This window comes from Octopus bimaculoides, chromosome 6, assembly GCF_046866305.1.
Source record: "Octopus bimaculoides isolate indiv1 chromosome 6, ASM4686630v1, whole genome shotgun sequence".
NCBI lineage: Eukaryota > Metazoa > Mollusca > Cephalopoda > Octopoda > Octopodidae > Octopus > Octopus bimaculoides.
In genome coordinates, this window is record NC_142933.1 from 55717166 (window position 1) to 55724881 (window position 7716).

The 7716-nt window shown below is 32.4% G+C and overlaps 1 long non-coding RNA gene across 1 annotated transcript in view; it reads left to right on the top strand.

Annotated features, from left to right (window-relative positions):
* The window catches only part of LOC149135129 (uncharacterized), a 7709-nt gene extending 476 nt beyond the window's left edge, over positions 1–7233 (top strand). Inside the window, exon 2 of the long non-coding RNA XR_016242263.1 lies at positions 7040–7233. This is a non-coding gene — a long non-coding RNA (uncharacterized LOC149135129). The remainder of the gene's footprint in view (positions 1–7039) is intronic.
* The last annotated feature ends 483 nt before the right edge of the window (positions 7234–7716 follow it).

Below are 7716 nucleotides of genomic sequence, written 5' to 3' on the forward strand. Positions count from 1 at the left end.
AAATAATATATGGAAAAATAAAAATCAAGTTAAGCCATTTTACTTGACTTTACGTCTGTCTGCCACAAATATTGGAATTGTAAAATCACTAGAAAACTGTTAAAAGCACATAAAATCATGTTACTGTACAATAAATAAGAATAAAAGCATATAGAATCATATTAAAATATGTACAGTAAATGTTAAGATACACACCATAAAGTAATGTAGCTTAGTGAATGAAATCATGAAACCAGCTGTGTTGTCTTATTTATCAGTCTTTCAGAGCTCATATTGCACTGTAGTTCAATATCTACTGTTAGTTGTTGTTGTCACTAGTGATTCTTGCAATTATTTTGAATTCAGATTTGTTTGCGTCTGTTTATTGGCTACTTTCTCATTCTCATTAATTTTTTACTTTATTTTTTGCCCACATGGCTCCTAAGCAAATTCATAGTGAAAGTGCTAAGCATCATGCTAAAATTCTGGAAGATAAACTGGCTATGATAAAAAGCCATGAAAAGGTGAAAAAGTGGTAGCAATTGCACAATCTTTTGGGATGAGTCAGACAACTGTATCAATGATTGTACGCAATAAGGACAAGATTTTTTTAGCACATATCAACTCTGAAGCCCCAGGCATGAAGAACACAGTCATCAATAAGAAAAGAGGCAAAATCTTTGGAGAAATGGAAAAATCTTTTCTCTTTGGATTGTTAGGCTACTATTAGTCAAGAAATCATTCAAGAGAAGGCACTATCTTTGTTTGAGGACCTGAAGAAGAAATATCCAGATGAGGAAGATGTAGAGTTCAAAGCAACTCAAAGATGGTTCATGACATTTAAAGAATGAAGAAGTTATCACTCCATTAAGAAGCAAGGTGAAAAATGCATTAGCTGACAAACAAGCAGCAGTGGAATTTCTAATACATTTAAGAAAATCATCAAAGAAAACAGGTTTCTTCTCGAAAAGAGTTTTAATGTAGACAAAACTGGATTGTATTGGAAAAAATTGCCAGACCATTCATTCATTTCCAAGGAGGAGAAAACTATTCCAGGCTATAAGGTCTCAAAAGAACATGTGTCCCTTATGTTGGGAGGTAATGTGCAGGAGATTCTAAGTTAAAGCCATTGCTTGTGCATCTTGCACACAAACCCTGTGCCCTAAAAAGCATACCCAAGGCATCTCTCCCTGCTATATGAATGGCTAATTCAAAAGCATGGGTTCCTGCTGTTTTTGAAGATTGGTTCTTCAATAATTTTATCCCAGCAGCAGAGAAGTACTGTAAGGAGAAGGGCAGATTTCTGCCCCGACATCCGAAACTGAATAATTGTCACATATATTACAGATATATATATAGTAGAAGTAAGGTCCCGAACTCTTCAAAGGGATGTTTAGCATCCAAGTTCCTGAGAAAGAGCCTAATTTGTGATTTCAAAAGGATTATATTTTCCTCAAAGTTACAAGGGAAAATCTCGGATCTTGTGAATCTTGTGAATTTTCTGAAGTCCTCTCCCTACCCTCTCGGAAAAGATTTCTCCACAAATTTCTTTATAATTGTAATCTATACAGTTTGAAAGGATTTATATAAAATTTCATTAAAAAAAACCCCATTTTCCTAAAAGTTATGAAGGAAAAACATCGGATTTTGTGAATTTTCTGAAGGCCTCTTCTCACCCCCTGTTGATTTCTGGGCATTTTTGTTTTCATATTCGTTTCCTACACCTTTTTTTTTATACCTGTTGCACTATTTTTTTTCAATTTTGTTTCCAGGTAATAATGTCAGCATTAACCCAAAATAACAATAATTATTGAATTTGTTTTTTAAGCTTAAAAAAGGCTTTTATTTTATCATGTCTTATTGCAAACTGCATTCATAGATAAAGCGTCTGTGATGTATGGTAAACACTGCCAAATTGTATTCATAAATTTAGATTACTTTTTTTTTTACTGTACTGTATTAAAAAATAAAAATGATTTGTTTGTAAGCTTAAAATAGGTTTTTATTAACCATGTACTATTGAAAATGAATTCATAAATAATGTACAGAACTCGGAATGGTTACTATCAGTTTAGCCTAGAGACAAGTTAATTCGACTTAAGTCATTTTTCGACTTAAATTGTGTCTCCTGGAACCAATTCATGATATAGGGTGAAGTATGCCTGTATATATATACATGTTTATATATTTGTTTTACAAGATTATTGATGTGAAATCGTGTCGAAACAAATATTCTTATACTTGGGGATAGTCATATTTTACCAATTAAACACACACACTTCAGATTTATTATTATTATTTTAGCTTTTTTGTCAAAGTTCTTTCATCACATATCCTATGGCCACTCCAGTGGCTCTCTATACCATGTATTTCCTCTTGTTCAAGAGGAGATACATGAGATAGAGTGTCGATGTATTCACATCCATCTGTATGTTTGTGAATTACCTTGATCTAATGAGCAAAAGACTAAATTTGACCTATACAATTCTTATAAATAAAATAGCATTATTTCGAAACTTATTTTAAAGCAAGAATGAACATATATTCTTATTTGAAATAAAAAAATAAATATTTTAAAACATTATTATTCTATTTTTGAATAAATTTTATTCTATTCTTTAAAAATCCTTTATATTGGATATTCTGATGACTGAGAGTCACGACTTAATTGTTTTGTTTAATCCTATGCCAGCCTTGATTGAAGAGATCTACGATCATAGACAGTCACTTGTGACCATATTAGAGACTTATCCTATGTATCTTTTATCTAAGATAATAGTATAGGATTTCAGAGATTTGACTGCTAATTCTAGCCAGTTGATTGCCTGCAGAGAGGCTCCCTTATAGCTTCATTAAAGCTGGGTAAACAAATATTTTTTGAGCAAAATATATTAATAAATTTGACTCGTTTTATTTATTTGGTTATGAAATGTGCATCAGAATCAAAATTGCATTATATGCATCAAAATTAATTTATAATAACTTTATGATGTTTATACTCATCCAGTAAATACAATGGCAATGTCAGTTTCACCTATTGTTAACACAATATAATCTTCACATTCAGCCATCCATTATTAATTCATAGCAATATCCTCATTTAGTTATTAACACTTGATAGTGATTGAAATGATAATATCCAGATCCAACCATCATTACATGATAATATCCATGTCATCCATTATCAAATTTGATAATATCAGTGCTCTGTTGTTAACTACAATGATAATAATATTCATAGTCTATCATCAATTATGTACTGATTATATTCATATCACCTATTATTGATTTCAGAGAAATGTTTAGGTTTTGTTAGTGTCTATATAGATGATGATCACACTCATCTGTCATTAGTGTATTGATAATATTCATTCTGATCCATTGTTAATTTAACATAACTGGCACTCCATTGGTTATGATGATTGACAGAACAGCCTGCTCATAAAATCAACATTCAAGTGGCTGAGCACTCCACAGACTGACATAACCTTTATGTAGTTCTCAGGGAGATTTAGTATGACAAGGCTGGCCCTTTGAAATACAGATTCTACTCATTTTGCCAGATAAGTGGACTCTGGTGAAAATATGAAATAAAGTGTCTCACTCAAGGACATAATGCACCACTGGGTATCAAACTCAAGACCTTAGAATTATGAGCCGAATATCCTAACCACTAAGTCAGTAAAATACAAACTCAGTCAATGGGTTCAATGATAATAACTACTATCATCCATCATCTTTGTATTGATAATATCTTTTTCATCTATTGCTAATATCACAAGAATGTTCTGGCTCAATCAGTGTAAACAATGATATCAACCATTATCTACGTACTGATACTTGCCATTCCTACCTATTTCTAACTCCACAGCAATATGTAAATTCATTCATGATAGAATAAATAATTCTTTCTACTATAGGCACAAAGTCTGAAGTTTTCGGGGAACAGGCTAGTTGCTTACATCAACCCCAGTGCTCAACTGGTGCTTACTTTATAAACTCTGAAAGGATGAGAGCAAAGTTGACCTTGGTGGTATTTGAACTCAGAATACAAAGCTGAAAGAAATAACACTAAGCATTTTGTCTGACATGCTAACAATTCTACCAGCTCACCACCTTACAATATACAATAATAATATCCATACTCAATCATTGTTACTTTAATATCACAACTATATCCAGGCTCAGTTGGTGACCACAACAATACTCAAATATCAACTGTATTCCAATAATATCTATACGCCATCCATACTGAGTTAATACTACAGCAATGCCCAGACTGAGACAGCGATAACATTGATGACATCCACACTCATCCATTATTGATATCACAGCAATATCTTGGCTGAGTCAGTGAATATATTGATGATATTCATACTCAACCATCATTTACATACTGATAATGCTTAAACTCACCCATTATTCAAAAAACACTACAGTAATATCCAAGCTTAGTCAGTAAATACAATAATATCATGAATATAATAATATCATCAATGCTTAATCATCATCTTGTCACTGATAACACCCACACTCCCCTTGTTATTTAATATCACTGCAATATCTGAGCTGAAACAGCAATTGCAGTGATGACATCCATATTCACCAGTTATAAATACTGCAGTAATATCCAGATTTTAGTCAGTGACTACAAGAATGATATCTAAACTCAGCCACCATCTATGTACTGATAACATCCATACTCATCCATTGTTAATTAATATCACAACAACGTCCTGACTCAATCAGTGAATATAATGCAAACTAATTAATGAACATTATCAGTGTTAACAAGTTACAGTTGTTACAACATTCCATGAAGGAAGCTGTGTTTTTAATTTAATTACCCATTTTTTTCAATATTTTCACTTGATGACTTTTGTAATTCCAACTTGTGATTGATATCTATTTCTATTGGTGTTAATTTGGAATTAAAAATGAATTGTTTGACTTGGAATTTAATTTGTTATATTTTATGCTTTAGCTATTTTTTCTTCAATAATTTAAGGTGGTAATTGTGTTTTCACTGTGATTTCTTGGAAAACAGAGAAGCAGTAATGAATAAATAAGTTAAACTTATTTATATATGTATATATGTGTGAGAGTGTGTGAGAGTGTGTGTGTGTGTGTGTGTGTGTGTGTGTGTGTGTGTGTGTGTGTGTGTGTGTGTGTGTGTGTGTGTGTGCGCGCATGTGTGCACATTGAAATATAATATTTACAATTTTCTGAACCTAAAAAAAGAGATGAAGAACTATCTTAAATTTGAAAAAAACTGATTCTGGTTGATTTCAAAAGGAAACGTTGTATATGTGTGGCATAGTACAAGCAGCCTATAAAAAGGCAAAGAGTGTCAAGTGAACAATTTTCATGGTTTTATAAAATAAGATATGCATGGAATATTGAGTTTTGACAGCTTTGAGATATTGTAGTGCTATTTTTAGTGTGAATCAGATGAGTAATGTAGTATAGTGTTGTTTAGCTCAAGACTGATCCTGATTAAGGAAACCTATGATCAAAAACATTGTACCATCCAATCCTTTTTATATTTTTAGACATAAGTGCACAGATAGTTTTGCGGTTAATATGTTTGCTTCAGAACTATAGGGTTTCAGATTTGGTCAAACAACATTCCATTTGTCTTCTACTATAGCCTCAGTAGAAGCTATAGCCTTGTGAGTGAAATTGATAGATGGAAACTGTGCAGAAGCATGTCATTTGTGTATGTGTGTGTGTGCGCATGTGTGTGTGTGTGTGTGTGTGTGTGTGTGTGTGTGTGTGCGTGCGTGCGTGCATGCATGTGTGTATGCATGCCTGCATGAGGTTATTTCTATGTCTGTCTTTACATTAACATGATTTCAAAAATAGTGATGAGTCCCATAACTTTTCAGGTTCAGAAACAAAGAACAATAAAGTACGAAAGTTAAAATTATTACTGGGGTTGATATGACTAGTACTTCAAAATAGTTGTAGTCCAATGACTGAAACAAATGAAAGAATAAAAGGATAAAACAAAAAATTGTAGCTAGAGCGACATTATCCTATGGTAGAACTGAGCTGCGTTAGGAGTGATTCCTGCTTTTACAAGTATTATGTAAATCATTATGTGTAAAGATTGCAATCTACCTTTCTTCTCACTGGTATTGGTGGCTTTAAAAAGGTCATAGCAGCTGCCGTTTCCTCCCTAACAAAGTGGAATATAAAAGAATTGTTCAAATATTCCAATATTTCCATATTTTTAGTTCATTCATTTTATTTTATTAATGAAATCTTTCACTCTAGCACTGTGTTAAAAACTCTTGTTGCTTGGTCAATCTTAATTAAGTGGACCTATGATTAAAAGCATTTCAGTCGGGGTTAACCCCCTTTTTTTAGGGGCATGTAGAACTAAATTACTTGAGTACTTAATTTTTTTTAAAGATGGTAGTATGTGATCTAAGGGACATTTTGCTACTATTTCTAGCGCATTGAACTACTGCACACAACTCCCCACTTTGGTTCATATTATTGTTGTTACTGTTGATGCAAGTTCTCTGTGTCATTATAATGCTAACATGAAATATTGAGGCCTGACAGCCTGCATATTACTGCAAGGCACTACTAATTGATACTAACTTTGTCATTTTTCAATGTAGTTGTTTAGCAGAATATTGCATAAGGCCAACTTAATACTTAGTACCATCATAAAATCACTATTTCCCACATGATCCAAACACGCACAAAACATATACATGTGAAGATAACTGCAACACTGATTACGTTCCCTCTACCTCACGTCATACATGCTTCTCTCTTTTTTTTCTCTCTTGCTTTTTTCTTTCACCCTCTTTTTCTCTAATTATGTGAAAGCATTATCAACAGGCTAAGTAATGGAATGACAATCAAAATTATTATAAGATATTGTAACATTAATTTTTCACATAAGCATAAGATGAAACATTAATTCAACAACAGTGTGTAACTGGTACTTACTTTATCAACCCCAGGGTTATTATCAAGGAGGATTAAATTTAGAACATGGTTTATGTGCACATAGTAAGTTTTTCTTTTTTTGTTTTGGTAGGTACGGGAATTATATTCAAGTGGAGAAAAAGACATGAGATTTTGTAATAGTCATATCTTTTTCAAGGAAATACAGATTATAAGCGAAGATGGAGATCACAACTACATTGCTGTCTTACCATGGCCATATTTTACCTTTTCCATCATAGCACTCACCATAGTTTGTATTCTGATAATAAATGTTCCTCACCTGTTTACTATTGTTTTGTTTCTTTTACTTCAACCTTTCATTTTTACATGAAAAGATTGTAGTTACATTTTGTTGCTAACTCAAGACAGATAACATGTCTATAATTATTGGATCCCTACAGAGTAAGTATATGACTGCATGAACAAGAAGCTATGCCTGGATGCAAGTATGTGGGCATGCATGTATGTATGTGTATATTTATGTATGTGTGTGTTTGTGTGTGTGTAAATATGAGCATGAGATTAAATATTTAATTGTTTATTATTACAAATGTGTATATATTTGCATGCACATGTATGTGTGTAGGAGAGAGTATGTATTTGTGATTGCGTTTGTATTCAAACATTCATATACTTGTGTTTTTATATAGCTATCTGTATTCATAATTGTATGCAAGGCTGCATTTGTCAGATCACATTAAAAGTAACCTCCTACTACTAATTCCATAGTACTTTTAATGTTTTAACATAACAGGGAGATTATAGTCA